The sequence below is a fragment of the Convolutriloba macropyga genome, chromosome 9 (genome assembly GCF_964194025.1).
Source record: "Convolutriloba macropyga chromosome 9, txConMacr16.3, whole genome shotgun sequence".
Taxonomy (NCBI): Eukaryota; Metazoa; Xenacoelomorpha; order Acoela; family Convolutidae; genus Convolutriloba; species Convolutriloba macropyga.
In genome coordinates, this window is record NC_134476.1 from 23,382,782 (window position 1) to 23,401,531 (window position 18,750).

Below are 18,750 nucleotides of genomic sequence, written 5' to 3' on the forward strand. Positions count from 1 at the left end.
AACAAAGTTCGGTGATCGAAAAAGTTAAGCCTCATCGAGCGCGGATACTTTTTTGGAAATCGGTAAAAACTTGTCCAAAATGGTTCGCGGTGCCAGATTTTTTTATTTTATCCCAAACTATGGCTCAAGTGGAGCATGCCCACAAAAAATGAGCCAAATCGGACTAAAATTGACGATTTGGTGACTAAAACAAAGTTCGGTGATCGAAAAAGTTAAGCCTCATCGAGCGCGGATACTTTTTTGGAAATCGGTAAAAACTTGTCCAAAATGGTTCGCGGTGCCAGTTTTTTTTATTTTATCCCAAGCTATGGCTCAAGTGGAGCATGCCCACAAAAAATGAGCCAAATCGGACTAAAATTGACGATTTGGTGACCAAAACAAAGTTCGGTGATCGAAAAAGTTAAGCCTCATCGAGCGCGGATACTTTTTTGGAAATCGGTAAAAACTTGTCCAAAATGGTTCGCGGTGCCAGATTTTTTTATTTTATCCCAAACTATGGCTCAAGTGGAGCATGCCCACAAAAAATGAGCCAAATCGGACTAAAATTGACGATTTGGTGACTAAAACAAAGTTCGGTGATCGAAAAAGTTAAGCCTCATCGAGCGCGGATACTTTTTTGGAAATCGGTAAAAACTTGTCCAAAATGGTTCGCGGTGCCAGTTTTTTTTATTTTATCCCAAGCTATGGCTCAAGTGGAGCATGCCCACAAAAAATGAGCCAAATCGGACTAAAATTGACGATTTGGTGACCAAAACAAAGTTCGGTGATCGAAAAAGTTAAGCCTCATCGAGCGCGGATACTTTTTTGGAAATCGGTAAAAACTTGTCCAAAATGGTTCGCGGTGCCAGTTTTTTTTATTTTATCCCAAGCTATGGCTCAAGTGGAGCATGCCCACAAAAAATGAGCCAAATCGGACTAAAATTGACGATTTGGTGACCAAAACAAAGTTCGGTGATCGAAAAAGTTAAGCCTCATCGAGCGCGGATACTTTTTTGGAAATCGGTAAAAACTTGTCCAAAATGGTTCGCGGTGCCAGATTTTTTTATTTTATCCCAAACTATGGCTCAAGTGGAGCATGCCCACAAAAAATGAGCCAAATCGGACTAAAATTGACGATTTGGTGACTAAAACAAAGTTCGGTGATCGAAAAAGTTAAGCCTCATCGAGCGCGGATACTTTTTTGGAAATCGGTAAAAACTTGTCCAAAATGGTTCGCGGTGCCAGTTTTTTTTATTTTATCCCAAGCTATGGCTCAAGTGGAGCATGCCCACAAAAAATGAGCCAAATCGGACTAAAATTGACGATTTGGTGACCAAAACAAAGTTCGGTGATCGAAAAAGTTAAGCCTCATCGAGCGCGGATACTTTTTTGGAAATCGGTAAAAACTTGTCCAAAATGGTTCGCGGTGCCAGATTTTTTTATTTTATCCCAAACTATGGCTCAAGTGGAGCATGCCCACAAAAAATGAGCCAAATCGGACTAAAATTGACGATTTGGTGACTAAAACAAAGTTCGGTGATCGAAAAAGTTAAGCCTCATCGAGCGCGGATACTTTTTTGGAAATCGGTAAAAACTTGTCCAAAATGGTTCGCGGTGCCAGTTTTTTTTATTTTATCCCAAGCTATGGCTCAAGTGGAGCATGCCCACAAAAAATGAGCCAAATCGGACTAAAATTGACGATTTGGTGACCAAAACAAAGTTCGGTGATCGAAAAAGTTAAGCCTCATCGAGCGCGGATACTTTTTTAGAAATCGGTAAAAACTTGTCCAAAATGGTTCGCGGTGCCAGATTTTTTTATTTTATCCCAAATTATGGCTCAAGTGGAGCATGCCCACAAAAAATGAGCCAAATCGGACTAAAATTGACGATTTGGTGACCAATACAAAGTTCGGTGATCGAAAAAGTTAAGCCTCATCGAGCGCGGATACTTTTTGTAAATGACAATTTCAGCAGTAACCATTGCTCCAAACACAACCCATATACTTGTAAAGGCCATTATAATAGTTCCCCTGCTTGCGTATTATGTATATTTGATATTTGGAATTGTCTCGGAAACATCAATACTAATTGTATAATTTCCCTTTATTAAACTAACTTTTAAGTTAGTGCAAATCGCTCAGTTCCATTCTTTAGGCTGCACTCCGCTAACGCAGAGTGCATTCAAATAAAACTTATCAAATAGAGTTAATACTTACCTATTTAATAAGTTTATCACAACAATTAGGCTAAAAGCAACTCGCTACTGATTTTCCCAATTACCGGCCTAAACCCACTGAAGTCATACTTCCGGTTCAATGTCCGGTTATACAGGTTCCTCGTACCCAATTCATCTGTGCTTTGTTTTGCGGCCGTTCCACTGTATTGTGGATGGTTGGAAGCAAAAAGTTTGCGCGTTTGTCATAATACACTGTATGGCTACGAATTGCATAAATTATAACACAACCGTGGCTAAAATTGCATGTATCAAGTGACTATTTTGCAAACCGCAAGGCGGCGAGTTAAAGTGATCCTGTATATGAATATGAGACTACAATACAATACTGTTGTATATAAATTCGCTCCCGCTTACGCAAATGCCTACGACCATACCATGTTGAATGCACCGGTTCTCGTCCGATCACCGAAGTTAAGCAACATTGGGCCTGGTTAGTACTTGGATGGGTGACCGCTTGGGAACACCAGGTGTTGTAGGCTTTTTCTTTTGAGTATTCAAACCTCATAGAATACTTTTATTCGATATTTACACATTTTAGAGCCTCAAAAAGCCTCGGTGATCGAAAAAGTTAAGCCTCATCGAGCGCGGATACTTTTTTGGAAATCGGTAAAAACTTGTCCAAAATGGTTCGCGGTGCCAGTTTTTTTTATTTTATCCCAAACTATGGCTCAAGTGGAGCATGCCCACAAAAAATGAGCCAAATCGGACTAAAATTGACGATTTGGTGACCAAAACAAAGTTCGGTGATCGAAAAAGTTAAGCCTCATCGAGCGCGGATACTTTTTTGGAAATCGGTAAAAACTTGTCCAAAATGGTTCGCGGTGCCAGATTTTTTTATTTTATCCCAAACTATGGCTCAAGTGGAGCATGCCCACAAAAAATGAGCCAAATCGGACTAAAATTGACGATTTGGTGACCAAAACAAAGTTCGGTGATCGAAAAAGTTAAGCCTCATCGAGCGCGGATACTTTTTTGGAAATCGGTAAAAACTTGTCCAAAATGGTTCGCGGTGCCAGATTTTTTTATTTTATCCCAAACTATGGCTCAAGTGGAGCATGCCCACAAAAAATGAGCCAAATCGGACTAAAATTGACGATTTGGTGACTAAAACAAAGTTCGGTGATCGAAAAAGTTAAGCCTCATCGAGCGCGGATACTTTTTTGGAAATCGGTAAAAACTTGTCCAAAATGGTTCGCGGTGCCAGTTTTTTTTATTTTATCCCAAGCTATGGCTCAAGTGGAGCATGCCCACAAAAAATGAGCCAAATCGGACTAAAATTGACGATTTGGTGACCAAAACAAGGTTCGGTGATCGAAAAAGTTAAGCCTCATCGAGCGCGGATACTTTTTTGGAAATCGGTAAAAACTTGTCCAAAATGGTTCGCGGTGCCAGATTTTTTTATTTTATCCCAAATTATGGCTCAAGTGGAGCATGCCCACAAAAAATGAGCCAAATCGGACTAAAATTGACGATTTGGTGACCAATACAAAGTTCGGTGATCGAAAAAGTTAAGCCTCATCGAGCGCGGATACTTTTTGTAAATGACAATTTCAGCAGTAACCATTGCTCCAAACACAACCCATATACTTGTAAAGGCCATTATAATAGTTCCCCTGCTTGCGTATTATGTATATTTGATATTTGGAATTGTCTCGGAAACATCAATACTAATTGTATAATTTCCCTTTATTAAACTAACTTTTAAGTTAGTGCAAATCGCTCAGTTCCATTCTTTAGGCTGCACTCCGCTAACGCAGAGTGCATTCAAATAAAACTTATCAAATAGAGTTAATACTTACCTATTTAATAAGTTTATCACAACAATTAGGCTAAAAGCAACTCGCTACTGATTTTCCCAATTACCGGCCTAAACCCACTGAAGTCATACTTCCGGTTCAATGTCCGGTTATACAGGTTCCTCGTACCCAATTCATCTGTGCTTTGTTTTGCGGCCGTTCCACTGTATTGTGGATGGTTGGAAGCAAAAAGTTTGCGCGTTTGTCATAATACACTGTATGGCTACGAATTGCATAAATTATAACACAACCGTGGCTAAAATTGCATGTATCAAGTGACTATTTTGCAAACCGCAAGGCGGCGAGTTAAAGTGATCCTGTATATGAATATGAGACTACAATACAATACTGTTGTATATAAATTCGCTCCCGCTTACGCAAATGCCTACGACCATACCATGTTGAATGCACCGGTTCTCGTCCGATCACCGAAGTTAAGCAACATTGGGCCTGGTTAGTACTTGGATGGGTGACCGCTTGGGAACACCAGGTGTTGTAGGCTTTTTCTTTTGAGTATTCAAACCTCATAGAATACTTTTATTCGATATTTACACATTTTAGAGCCTCAAAAAGCCTCGGTGATCGAAAAAGTTAAGCCTCATCGAGCGCGGATACTTTTTTGGAAATCGGTAAAAACTTGTCCAAAATGGTTCGCGGTGCCAGTTTTTTTTATTTTATCCCAAACTATGGCTCAAGTGGAGCATGCCCACAAAAAATGAGCCAAATCGGACTAAAATTGACGATTTGGTGACCAAAACAAAGTTCGGTGATCGAAAAAGTTAAGCCTCATCGAGCGCGGATACTTTTTTGGAAATCGGTAAAAACTTGTCCAAAATGGTTCGCGGTGCCAGATTTTTTTATTTTATCCCAAACTATGGCTCAAGTGGAGCATGCCCACAAAAAATGAGCCAAATCGGACTAAAATTGACGATTTGGTGACCAAAACAAAGTTCGGTGATCGAAAAAGTTAAGCCTCATCGAGCGCGGATACTTTTTTGGAAATCGGTAAAAACTTGTCCAAAATGGTTCGCGGTGCCAGATTTTTTTATTTTATCCCAAACTATGGCTCAAGTGGAGCATGCCCACAAAAAATGAGCCAAATCGGACTAAAATTGACGATTTGGTGACTAAAACAAAGTTCGGTGATCGAAAAAGTTAAGCCTCATCGAGCGCGGATACTTTTTTGGAAATCGGTAAAAACTTGTCCAAAATGGTTCGCGGTGCCAGTTTTTTTTATTTTATCCCAAGCTATGGCTCAAGTGGAGCATGCCCACAAAAAATGAGCCAAATCGGACTAAAATTGACGATTTGGTGACCAAAACAAAGTTCGGTGATCGAAAAAGTTAAGCCTCATCGAGCGCGGATACTTTTTTGGAAATCGGTAAAAACTTGTCCAAAATGGTTCGCGGTGCCAGATTTTTTTATTTTATCCCAAACTATGGCTCAAGTGGAGCATGCCCACAAAAAATGAGCCAAATCGGACTAAAATTGACGATTTGGTGACCAATACAAAGTTCGGTGATCGAAAAAGTTAAGCCTCATCGAGCGCGGATACTTTTTGTAAATGACAATTTCAGCAGTAACCATTGCTCCAAACACACCCCATATACTTGTAAAGGCCATTATAATAGTTCCCCTGCTTGCGTATTATGTATATTTGATATTTGGAATTGTCTCGGAAACATCAATACTAATTGTATAATTTCCCTTTATTAAACTAACTTTTAAGTTAGTGCAAATCGCTCAGTTCCATTCTTTAGGCTGCACTCCGCTAACGCAGAGTGCATTCAAATAAAACTTATCAAATAGAGTTAATACTTACCTATTTAATAAGTTTATCACAACAATTAGGCTAAAAGCAACTCGCTACTGATTTTCCCAATTACCGGCCTAAACCCACTGAAGTCATACTTCCGGTTCAATGTCCGGTTATACAGGTTCCTCGTACCCAATTCATCTGTGCTTTGTTTTGCGGCCGTTCCACTGTATTGTGGATGGTTGGAAGCAAAAAGTTTGCGCGTTTGTCATAATACACTGTATGGCTACGAATTGCATAAATTATAACACAACCGTGGCTAAAATTGCATGTATCAAGTGACTATTTTGCAAACCGCAAGGCGGCGAGTTAAAGTGATCCTGTATATGAATATGAGACTACAATACAATACTGTTGTATATAAATTCGCTCCCGCTTACGCAAATGCCTACGACCATACCATGTTGAATGCACCGGTTCTCGTCCGATCACCGAAGTTAAGCAACATTGGGCCTGGTTAGTACTTGGATGGGTGACCGCTTGGGAACACCAGGTGTTGTAGGCTTTTTCTTTTGAGTATTCAAACCTCATAGAATACTTTTATTCGATATTTACACATTTTAGAGCCTCAAAAAGCCTCGGTGATCGAAAAAGTTAAGCCTCATCGAGCGCGGATACTTTTTTGGAAATCGGTAAAAACTTGTCCAAAATGGTTCGCGGTGCCAGTTTTTTTTATTTTATCCCAAACTATGGCTCAAGTGGAGCATGCCCACAAAAAATGAGCCAAATCGGACTAAAATTGACGATTTGGTGACCAAAACAAAGTTCGGTGATCGAAAAAGTTAAGCCTCATCGAGCGCGGATACTTTTTTGGAAATCGGTAAAAACTTGTCCAAAATGGTTCGCGGTGCCAGATTTTTTTATTTTATCCCAAACTATGGCTCAAGTGGAGCATGCCCACAAAAAATGAGCCAAATCGGACTAAAATTGACGATTTGGTGACCAAAACAAAGTTCGGTGATCGAAAAAGTTAAGCCTCATCGAGCGCGGATACTTTTTTGGAAATCGGTAAAAACTTGTCCAAAATGGTTCGCGGTGCCAGATTTTTTTATTTTATCCCAAACTATGGCTCAAGTGGAGCATGCCCACAAAAAATGAGCCAAATCGGACTAAAATTGACGATTTGGTGACTAAAACAAAGTTCGGTGATCGAAAAAGTTAAGCCTCATCGAGCGCGGATACTTTTTTGGAAATCGGTAAAAACTTGTCCAAAATGGTTCGCGGTGCCAGTTTTTTTTATTTTATCCCAAGCTATGGCTCAAGTGGAGCATGCCCACAAAAAATGAGCCAAATCGGACTAAAATTGACGATTTGGTGACCAAAACAAAGTTCGGTGATCGAAAAAGTTAAGCCTCATCGAGCGCGGATACTTTTTTGGAAATCGGTAAAAACTTGTCCAAAATGGTTCGCGGTGCCAGATTTTTTTATTTTATCCCAAACTATGGCTCAAGTGGAGCATGCCCACAAAAAATGAGCCAAATCGGACTAAAATTGACGATTTGGTGACTAAAACAAAGTTCGGTGATCGAAAAAGTTAAGCCTCATCGAGCGCGGATACTTTTTTGGAAATCGGTAAAAACTTGTCCAAAATGGTTCGCGGTGCCAGTTTTTTTTATTTTATCCCAAGCTATGGCTCAAGTGGAGCATGCCCACAAAAAATGAGCCAAATCGGACTAAAATTGACGATTTGGTGACCAAAACAAAGTTCGGTGATCGAAAAAGTTAAGCCTCATCGAGCGCGGATACTTTTTTGGAAATCGGTAAAAACTTGTCCAAAATGGTTCGCGGTGCCAGATTTTTTTATTTTATCCCAAGCTATGGCTCAAGTGGAGCATGCCCACAAAAAATGAGCCAAATCGGACTAAAATTGACGATTTGGTGACCAAAACAAAGTTCGGTGATCGAAAAAGTTAAGCCTCATCGAGCGCGGATACTTTTTTGGAAATCGGTAAAAACTTGTCCAAAATGGTTCGCGGTGCCAGATTTTTTTATTTTATCCCAAACTATGGCTCAAGTGGAGCATGCCCACAAAAAATGAGCCAAATCGGACTAAAATTGACGATTTGGTGACCAAAACAAAGTTCGGTGATCGAAAAAGTTAAGCCTCATCGAGCGCGGATACTTTTTTGGAAATCGGTAAAAACTTGTCCAAAATGGTTCGCGGTGCCAGATTTTTTTATTTTATCCCAAACTATGGCTCAAGTGGAGCATGCCCACAAAAAATGAGCCAAATCGGACTAAAATTGACGATTTGGTGACTAAAACAAAGTTCGGTGATCGAAAAAGTTAAGCCTCATCGAGCGCGGATACTTTTTTGGAAATCGGTAAAAACTTGTCCAAAATGGTTCGCGGTGCCAGTTTTTTTTATTTTATCCCAAGCTATGGCTCAAGTGGAGCATGCCCACAAAAAATGAGCCAAATCGGACTAAAATTGACGATTTGGTGACCAAAACAAAGTTCGGTGATCGAAAAAGTTAAGCCTCATCGAGCGCGGATACTTTTTTGGAAATCGGTAAAAACTTGTCCAAAATGGTTCGCGGTGCCAGATTTTTTTATTTTATCCCAAACTATGGCTCAAGTGGAGCATGCCCACAAAAAATGAGCCAAATCGGACTAAAATTGACGATTTGGTGACTAAAACAAAGTTCGGTGATCGAAAAAGTTAAGCCTCATCGAGCGCGGATACTTTTTTGGAAATCGGTAAAAACTTGTCCAAAATGGTTCGCGGTGCCAGTTTTTTTTATTTTATCCCAAGCTATGGCTCAAGTGGAGCATGCCCACAAAAAATGAGCCAAATCGGACTAAAATTGACGATTTGGTGACCAAAACAAAGTTCGGTGATCGAAAAAGTTAAGCCTCATCGAGCGCGGATACTTTTTTGGAAATCGGTAAAAACTTGTCCAAAATGGTTCGCGGTGCCAGATTTTTTTATTTTATCCCAAATTATGGCTCAAGTGGAGCATGCCCACAAAAAATGAGCCAAATCGGACTAAAATTGACGATTTGGTGACCAATACAAAGTTCGGTGATCGAAAAAGTTAAGCCTCATCGAGCGCGGATACTTTTTGTAAATGACAATTTCAGCAGTAACCATTGCTCCAAACACAACCCATATACTTGTAAAGGCCATTATAATAGTTCCCCTGCTTGCGTATTATGTATATTTGATATTTGGAATTGTCTCGGAAACATCAATACTAATTGTATAATTTCCCTTTATTAAACTAACTTTTAAGTTAGTGCAAATCGCTCAGTTCCATTCTTTAGGCTGCACTCCGCTAACGCAGAGTGCATTCAAATAAAACTTATCAAATAGAGTTAATACTTACCTATTTAATAAGTTTATCACAACAATTAGGCTAAAAGCAACTCGCTACTGATTTTCCCAATTACCGGCCTAAACCCACTGAAGTCATACTTCCGGTTCAATGTCCGGTTATACAGGTTCCTCGTACCCAATTCATCTGTGCTTTGTTTTGCGGCCGTTCCACTGTATTGTGGATGGTTGGAAGCAAAAAGTTTGCGCGTTTGTCATAATACACTGTATGGCTACGAATTGCATAAATTATAACACAACCGTGGCTAAAATTGCATGTATCAAGTGACTATTTTGCAAACCGCAAGGCGGCGAGTTAAAGTGATCCTGTATATGAATATGAGACTACAATACAATACTGTTGTATATAAATTCGCTCCCGCTTACGCAAATGCCTACGACCATACCATGTTGAATGCACCGGTTCTCGTCCGATCACCGAAGTTAAGCAACATTGGGCCTGGTTAGTACTTGGATGGGTGACCGCTTGGGAACACCAGGTGTTGTAGGCTTTTTCTTTTGAGTATTCAAACCTCATAGAATACTTTTATTCGATATTTACACATTTTAGAGCCTCAAAAAGCCTCGGTGATCGAAAAAGTTAAGCCTCATCGAGCGCGGATACTTTTTTGGAAATCGGTAAAAACTTGTCCAAAATGGTTCGCGGTGCCAGTTTTTTTTATTTTATCCCAAACTATGGCTCAAGTGGAGCATGCCCACAAAAAATGAGCCAAATCGGACTAAAATTGACGATTTGGTGACCAAAACAAAGTTCGGTGATCGAAAAAGTTAAGCCTCATCGAGCGCGGATACTTTTTTGGAAATCGGTAAAAACTTGTCCAAAATGGTTCGCGGTGCCAGATTTTTTTATTTTATCCCAAACTATGGCTCAAGTGGAGCATGCCCACAAAAAATGAGCCAAATCGGACTAAAATTGACGATTTGGTGACCAAAACAAAGTTCGGTGATCGAAAAAGTTAAGCCTCATCGAGCGCGGATACTTTTTTGGAAATCGGTAAAAACTTGTCCAAAATGGTTCGCGGTGCCAGATTTTTTTATTTTATCCCAAACTATGGCTCAAGTGGAGCATGCCCACAAAAAATGAGCCAAATCGGACTAAAATTGACGATTTGGTGACTAAAACAAAGTTCGGTGATCGAAAAAGTTAAGCCTCATCGAGCGCGGATACTTTTTTGGAAATCGGTAAAAACTTGTCCAAAATGGTTCGCGGTGCCAGTTTTTTTTATTTTATCCCAAGCTATGGCTCAAGTGGAGCATGCCCACAAAAAATGAGCCAAATCGGACTAAAATTGACGATTTGGTGACCAAAACAAAGTTCGGTGATCGAAAAAGTTAAGCCTCATCGAGCGCGGATACTTTTTTGGAAATCGGTAAAAACTTGTCCAAAATGGTTCGCGGTGCCAGATTTTTTTATTTTATCCCAAACTATGGCTCAAGTGGAGCATGCCCACAAAAAATGAGCCAAATCGGACTAAAATTGACGATTTGGTGACTAAAACAAAGTTCGGTGATCGAAAAAGTTAAGCCTCATCGAGCGCGGATACTTTTTTGGAAATCGGTAAAAACTTGTCCAAAATGGTTCGCGGTGCCAGTTTTTTTTATTTTATCCCAAGCTATGGCTCAAGTGGAGCATGCCCACAAAAAATGAGCCAAATCGGACTAAAATTGACGATTTGGTGACCAAAACAAAGTTCGGTGATCGAAAAAGTTAAGCCTCATCGAGCGCGGATACTTTTTTGGAAATCGGTAAAAACTTGTCCAAAATGGTTCGCGGTGCCAGATTTTTTTATTTTATCCCAAGCTATGGCTCAAGTGGAGCATGCCCACAAAAAATGAGCCAAATCGGACTAAAATTGACGATTTGGTGACCAAAACAAAGTTCGGTGATCGAAAAAGTTAAGCCTCATCGAGCGCGGATACTTTTTTGGAAATCGGTAAAAACTTGTCCAAAATGGTTCGCGGTGCCAGATTTTTTTATTTTATCCCAAACTATGGCTCAAGTGGAGCATGCCCACAAAAAATGAGCCAAATCGGACTAAAATTGACGATTTGGTGACCAAAACAAAGTTCGGTGATCGAAAAAGTTAAGCCTCATCGAGCGCGGATACTTTTTTGGAAATCGGTAAAAACTTGTCCAAAATGGTTCGCGGTGCCAGATTTTTTTATTTTATCCCAAACTATGGCTCAAGTGGAGCATGCCCACAAAAAATGAGCCAAATCGGACTAAAATTGACGATTTGGTGACTAAAACAAAGTTCGGTGATCGAAAAAGTTAAGCCTCATCGAGCGCGGATACTTTTTTGGAAATCGGTAAAAACTTGTCCAAAATGGTTCGCGGTGCCAGTTTTTTTTATTTTATCCCAAGCTATGGCTCAAGTGGAGCATGCCCACAAAAAATGAGCCAAATCGGACTAAAATTGACGATTTGGTGACCAAAACAAAGTTCGGTGATCGAAAAAGTTAAGCCTCATCGAGCGCGGATACTTTTTTGGAAATCGGTAAAAACTTGTCCAAAATGGTTCGCGGTGCCAGATTTTTTTATTTTATCCCAAACTATGGCTCAAGTGGAGCATGCCCACAAAAAATGAGCCAAATCGGACTAAAATTGACGATTTGGTGACTAAAACAAAGTTCGGTGATCGAAAAAGTTAAGCCTCATCGAGCGCGGATACTTTTTTGGAAATCGGTAAAAACTTGTCCAAAATGGTTCGCGGTGCCAGTTTTTTTTATTTTATCCCAAGCTATGGCTCAAGTGGAGCATGCCCACAAAAAATGAGCCAAATCGGACTAAAATTGACGATTTGGTGACCAAAACAAAGTTCGGTGATCGAAAAAGTTAAGCCTCATCGAGCGCGGATACTTTTTTGGAAATCGGTAAAAACTTGTCCAAAATGGTTCGCGGTGCCAGATTTTTTTATTTTATCCCAAATTATGGCTCAAGTGGAGCATGCCCACAAAAAATGAGCCAAATCGGACTAAAATTGACGATTTGGTGACCAATACAAAGTTCGGTGATCGAAAAAGTTAAGCCTCATCGAGCGCGGATACTTTTTGTAAATGACAATTTCAGCAGTAACCATTGCTCCAAACACAACCCATATACTTGTAAAGGCCATTATAATAGTTCCCCTGCTTGCGTATTATGTATATTTGATATTTGGAATTGTCTCGGAAACATCAATACTAATTGTATAATTTCCCTTTATTAAACTAACTTTTAAGTTAGTGCAAATCGCTCAGTTCCATTCTTTAGGCTGCACTCCGCTAACGCAGAGTGCATTCAAATAAAACTTATCAAATAGAGTTAATACTTACCTATTTAATAAGTTTATCACAACAATTAGGCTAAAAGCAACTCGCTACTGATTTTCCCAATTACCGGCCTAAACCCACTGAAGTCATACTTCCGGTTCAATGTCCGGTTATACAGGTTCCTCGTACCCAATTCATCTGTGCTTTGTTTTGCGGCCGTTCCACTGTATTGTGGATGGTTGGAAGCAAAAAGTTTGCGCGTTTGTCATAATACACTGTATGGCTACGAATTGCATAAATTATAACACAACCGTGGCTAAAATTGCATGTATTAAGTGACTATTTTGCAAACCGCAAGGCGGCGAGTTAAAGTGATCCTGTATATGAATATGAGACTACAATACAATACTGTTGTATATAAATTCGCTCCCGCTTACGCAAATGCCTACGACCATACCATGTTGAATGCACCGGTTCTCGTCCGATCACCGAAGTTAAGCAACATTGGGCCTGGTTAGTACTTGGATGGGTGACCGCTTGGGAACACCAGGTGTTGTAGGCTTTTTCTTTTGAGTATTCAAACCTCATAGAATACTTTTATTCGATATTTACACATTTTAGAGCCTCAAAAAGCCTCGGTGATCGAAAAAGTTAAGCCTCATCGAGCGCGGATACTTTTTTGGAAATCGGTAAAAACTTGTCCAAAATGGTTCGCGGTGCCAGTTTTTTTTATTTTATCCCAAACTATGGCTCAAGTGGAGCATGCCCACAAAAAATGAGCCAAATCGGACTAAAATTGACGATTTGGTGACCAAAACAAAGTTCGGTGATCGAAGAAGTTAAGCCTCATCGAGCGCGGATACTTTTTTGGAAATCGGTAAAAACTTGTCCAAAATGGTTCGCGGTGCCAGTTTTTTTTATTTTATCCCAAACTATGGCTCAAGTGGAGCATGCCCACAAAAAATGAGCCAAATCGGACTAAAATTGACGATTTGGTGACCAAAACAAAGTTCGGTGATCGAAAAAGTTAAGCCTCATCGAGCGCGGATACTTTTTTGGAAATCGGTAAAAACTTGTCCAAAATGGTTCGCGGTGCCAGATTTTTTTATTTTATCCCAAATTATGGCTCAAGTGGAGCATGCCCACAAAAAATGAGCCAAATCGGACTAAAATTGACGATTTGGTGACCAATACAAAGTTCGGTGATCGAAAAAGTTAAGCCTCATCGAGCGCGGATACTTTTTTGGAAATCGGTAAAAACTTGTCCAAAATGGTTCGCGGTGCCAGTTTTTTTTATTTTATCCCAAACTATGGCTCAAGTGGAGCATGCCCACAAAAAATGAGCCAAATCGGACTAAAATTGACGATTTGGTGACCAAAACAAAGTTCGGTGATCGAAAAAGTTAAGCCTCATCGAGCGCGGATACTTTTTTGGAAATCGGTAAAAACTTGTCCAAAATGGTTCGCGGTGCCAGTTTTTTTTATTTTATCCCAAACTATCCCAAACTTTATTTTATCCCAAAAACTTGTCCAAAATGGTTCGCGGTGCCAGATTTTTTTATTTTATCCCAAATTATGGCTCAAGTGGAGCATGCCCACAAAAAATGAGCCAAATCGGACTAAAATTGACGATTTGGTGACCAAAACAAAGTTCGGTGATCGAAAAAGTTAAGCCTCATCGAGCGCGGATACTTTTTTGGAAATCGGTAAAAACTTGTCCAAAATGGTTCGCGGTGCCAGTTTTTTTTATTTTATCCCAAACTATGGCTCAAGTGGAGCATGCCCACAAAAAATGAGCCAAATCGGACTAAAATTGACGATTTGGTGACCAAAACAAAGTTCGGTGATCGAAAAAGTTAAGCCTCATCGAGCGCGGATACTTTTTTGGAAATCGGTAAAAACTTGTCCAAAATGGTTCGCGGTGCCAGATTTTTTTATTTTATCCCAAATTATGGCTCAAGTGGAGCATGCCCACAAAAAATGAGCCAAATCGGACTAAAATTGACGATTTGGTGACCAAAACAAAGTTCGGTGATCGAAAAAGTTAAGCCTCATCGAGCGCGGATACTTTTTTGGAAATCGGTAAAAACTTGTCCAAAATGGTTCGCGGTGCCAGTTTTTTTTATTTTATCCCAAACTATGGCTCAAGTGGAGCATGCCCACAAAAAATGAGCCAAATCGGACTAAAATTGACGATTTGGTGACCAAAACAAAGTTCGGTGATCGAAAAAGTTAAGCCTCATCGAGCGCGGATACTTTTTTGGAAATCGGTAAAAACTTGTCCAAAATGGTTCGCGGTGCCAGATTTTTTTATTTTATCCCAAATTATGGCTCAAGTGGAGCATGCCCACAAAAAATGAGCCAAATCGGACTAAAATTGACGATTTGGTGACCAATACAAAGTTCGGTGATCGAAAAAGTTAAGCCTCATCGAGCGCGGATACTTTTTGTAAATGACAATTTCAGCGGTAACCATTGCTCCAAACACACCCCATATACTTGTAAAGGCCATTATAATAGTTCCCCTGCTTGCGTGTTATGCATATTTGATATTTGGAACTGTCTCGGAAACATCAATACTAATTGTATAATTTCCCTTTATTAAACTAACTTTTAAGTTTGCGCGTTTGTCATAATACACTGTATGGCTACGAATTGCATAAATTATAACACAACCGTGGCTAAAATTGCATGTATTAAGTGACTATTTTGCAAACCGCAAGGCGGCGAGTTAAAGTGATCCTGTATATGAATATGAGACTACAATACAATACTGTTGTATATAAATTCGCTCCCGCTTACGCAAATGCCTACGACCATACCATGTTGAATGCACCGGTTCTCGTCCGATCACCGAAGTTAAGCAACATTGGGCCTGGTTAGTACTTGGATGGGTGACCGCTTGGGAACACCAGGTGTTGTAGGCTTTTTCTTTTGAGTATTCAAACCTCATAGAATACTTTTATTCGATATTTACACATTTTAGAGCCTCAAAAAGCCTCGGTGATCGAAAAAGTTAAGCCTCATCGAGCGCGGATACTTTTTTGGAAATCGGTAAAAACTTGTCCAAAATGGTTCGCGGTGCCAGTTTTTTTTATTTTATCCCAAACTATGGCTCAAGTGGAGCATGCCCACAAAAAATGAGCCAAATCGGACTAAAATTGACGATTTGGTGACCAAAACAAAGTTCGGTGATCGAAAAAGTTAAGCCTCATCGAGCGCGGATACTTTTTTGGAAATCGGTAAAAACTTGTCCAAAATGGTTCGCGGTGCCAGTTTTTTTTATTTTATCCCAAGCTATGGCTCAAGTGGAGCATGCCCACAAAAAATGAGCCAAATCGGACTAAAATTGACGATTTGGTGACCAAAACAAAGTTCGGTGATCGAAAAAGTTAAGCCTCATCGAGCGCGGATACTTTTTTGGAAATCGGTAAAAACTTGTCCAAAATGGTTCGCGGTGCCAGTTTTTTTTATTTTATCCCAAGCTATGGCTCAAGTGGAGCATGCCCACAAAAAATGAGCCAAATCGGACTAAAATTGACGATTTGGTGACCAAAACAAAGTTCGGTGATCGAAAAAGTTAAGCCTCATCGAGCGCGGATACTTTTTTGGAAATCGGTAAAAACTTGTCCAAAATGGTTCGCGGTGCCAGATTTTTTTATTTTATCCCAAATTATGGCTCAAGTGGAGCATGCCCACAAAAAATGAGCCAAATCGGACTAAAATTGACGATTTGGTGACCAATACAAAGTTCGGTGATCGAAAAAGTTAAGCCTCATCGAGCGCGGATACTTTTTGTAAATGACAATTTCAGCAGTAACCATTGCTCCAAACACACCCCATATACTTGTAAAGGCCATTATAATAGTTCCCCTGCTTGCGTATTATGTATATTTGATATTTGGAATTGTCTCGGAAACATCAATACTAATTGTATAATTTCCCTTTATTAAACTAACTTTTAAGTTAGTGCAAATCGCTCAGTTCCATTCTTTAGGCTGCACTCCGCTAACGCAGAGTGCATTCAAATAAAACTTATCAAATAGAGTTAATACTTACCTATTTAATAAGTTTATCACAACAATTAGGCTAAAAGCAACTCGCTACTGATTTTCCCAATTACCGGCCTAAACCCACTGAAGTCATACTTCCGGTTCAATGTCCGGTTATACAGGTTCCTCGTACCCAATTCATCTGTGCTTTGTTTTGCGGCCGTTCCACTGTATTGTGGATGGTTGGAAGCAAAAAGTTTGCGCGTTTGTCATAATACACTGTATGGCTACGAATTGCATAAATTATAACACAACCGTGGCTAAAATTGCATGTATTAAGTGACTATTTTGCAAACCGCAAGGCGGCGAGTTAAAGTGATCCTGTATATGAATATGAGACTACAATACAATACTGTTGTATATAAATTCGCTCCCGCTTACGCAAATGCCTACGACCATACCATGTTGAATGCACCGGTTCTCGTCCGATCACCGAAGTTAAGCAACATTGGGCCTGGTTAGTACTTGGATGGGTGACCGCTTGGGAACACCAGGTGTTGTAGGCTTTTTCTTTTGAGTATTCAAACCTCATAGAATACTTTTATTCGATATTTACACATTTTAGAGCCTCAAAAAGCCTCGGTGATCGAAAAAGTTAAGCCTCATCGAGCGCGGATACTTTTTTGGAAATCGGTAAAAACTTGTCCAAAATGGTTCGCGGTGCCAGTTTTTTTATTTTATCCCAAACTATGGCTCAAGTGGAGCATGCCCACAAAAAATGAGCCAAATCGGACTAAAATTGACGATTTGGTGACCAAAACAAAGTTCGGTGATCGAAAAAGTTAAGCCTCATCGAGCGCGGATACTTTTTTGGAAATCGGTAAAAACTTGTCCAAAATGGTTCGCGGTGCCAGTTTTTTTTATTTTATCCCAAGCTATGGCTCAAGTGGAGCATGCCCACAAAAAATGAGCCAAATCGGACTAAAATTGACGATTTGGTGACCAAAACAAAGTTCGGTGATCGAAAAAGTTAAGCCTCATCGAGCGCGGATACTTTTTTGGAAATCGGTAAAAACTTGTCCAAAATGGTTCGCGGTGCCAGTTTTTTTTATTTTATCCCAAGCTATGGCTCAAGTGGAGCATGCCCACAAAAAATGAGCCAAATCGGACTAAAATTGACGATTTGGTGACCAAAACAAAGTTCGGTGATCGAAAAAGTTAAGCCTCATCGAGCGCGGATACTTTTTTGGAAATCGGTAAAAACTTGTCCAAAATGGTTCGCGGTGCCAGTTTTTTTTATTTTATCCCAAGCTATGGCTCAAGTGGAGCATGCCCACAAAAAATGAGCCAAATCGGACTAAAATTGACGATTTGGTGACCAAAACAAAGTTCGGTGATCGAAAAAGTTAAGCCTCATCGAGCGCGGATACTTTTTTGGAAATCGGTAAAAACTTGTCCAAAATGGTTCGCGGTGCCAGTTTTTTTTATTTTATCCCAAGCTATGGCTCAAGTGGAGCATGCCCACAAAAAATGAGCCAAATCGGACTAAAATTGACGATTTGGTGACCAAAACAAAGTTCGGTGATCGAAAAAGTTAAGCCTCATCGAGCGCGGATACTTTTTTGGAAATCGGTAAAAACTTGTCCAAAATGGTTCGCGGTGCCAGATTTTTTTATTTTATCCCAAATTATGGCTCAAGTGGAGCATGCCCACAAAAAATGAGCCAAATCGGACTAAAATTGACGATTTGGTGACCAATACAAAGTTCGGTGATCGAAAAAGTTAAGCCTCATCGAGCGCGGATACTTTTTGTAAATGACAATTTCAGCAGTAACCATTGCTCCAAACACACCCCATATACTTGTAAAGGCCATTATAATAGTTCCCTTGCTTGCGTATTATGTATATTTGATATTTGGAATTGTCTCGGAAACATCAATACTAATTGTATAATTTCCCTTTATTAAACTAACTTTTAAGTTAGTGCAAATCGCTCAGTTCCATTCTTTAGGCTGCACTCCGCTAACGCAGAGTGCATTCAAATAAAACTTATCAAATAGAGTTAATACTTACCTATTTAATAAGTTTATCACAACAATTAGGCTAAAAGCAACTCGCTACTGATTTTCCCAATTACCGGCCTAAACCCACTGAAGTCATACTTCCGGTTCAATGTCCGGTTATACAGGTTCCTCGTACCCAATTCATCTGTGCTTTGTTTTGCGGCCGTTCCACTGTATTGTGGATGGTTGGAAGCAAAAAGTTTGCGCGTTTGTCATAATACACTGTATGGCTACGAATTGCATAAATTATAACACAACCGTGGCTAAAATTGCATGTAT

At 39.9% G+C, this 18,750-nt stretch overlaps 7 non-coding genes across 7 annotated transcripts; all 7 read left to right on the forward strand.

Moving 5' to 3' along the window:
* The first annotated feature begins 2,575 nt into the window (after positions 1 to 2,575).
* LOC142346386 (5S ribosomal RNA) lies at positions 2,576 to 2,694 on the forward strand. Its single transcript, XR_012759448.1, has one exon. It is a non-coding gene; the product is annotated as a 5S ribosomal RNA (ribosomal RNA).
* A 1,700-nt stretch (positions 2,695 to 4,394) lies between these two features.
* On the forward strand, positions 4,395 to 4,513 carry LOC142346397 (5S ribosomal RNA). The gene has a single exon (XR_012759459.1). It is a non-coding gene; the product is annotated as a 5S ribosomal RNA (ribosomal RNA).
* Positions 4,514 to 6,213: 1,700 nt separating this feature from the next.
* Positions 6,214 to 6,332, forward strand: LOC142346408 (5S ribosomal RNA). Its single transcript, XR_012759470.1, has one exon. It is a non-coding gene; the product is annotated as a 5S ribosomal RNA (ribosomal RNA).
* Positions 6,333 to 9,536: 3,204 nt separating this feature from the next.
* Positions 9,537 to 9,655, forward strand: LOC142346420 (5S ribosomal RNA). The gene has a single exon (XR_012759481.1). It is a non-coding gene; the product is annotated as a 5S ribosomal RNA (ribosomal RNA).
* Positions 9,656 to 12,859: 3,204 nt separating this feature from the next.
* Positions 12,860 to 12,978, forward strand: LOC142346431 (5S ribosomal RNA). The gene has a single exon (XR_012759492.1). It is a non-coding gene; the product is annotated as a 5S ribosomal RNA (ribosomal RNA).
* Positions 12,979 to 15,224: 2,246 nt separating this feature from the next.
* On the forward strand, positions 15,225 to 15,343 carry LOC142346443 (5S ribosomal RNA). Its single transcript, XR_012759503.1, has one exon. It is a non-coding gene; the product is annotated as a 5S ribosomal RNA (ribosomal RNA).
* A 1,512-nt stretch (positions 15,344 to 16,855) lies between these two features.
* Positions 16,856 to 16,974, forward strand: LOC142346455 (5S ribosomal RNA). Its single transcript, XR_012759514.1, has one exon. It is a non-coding gene; the product is annotated as a 5S ribosomal RNA (ribosomal RNA).
* The last annotated feature ends 1,776 nt before the right edge of the window (positions 16,975 to 18,750 follow it).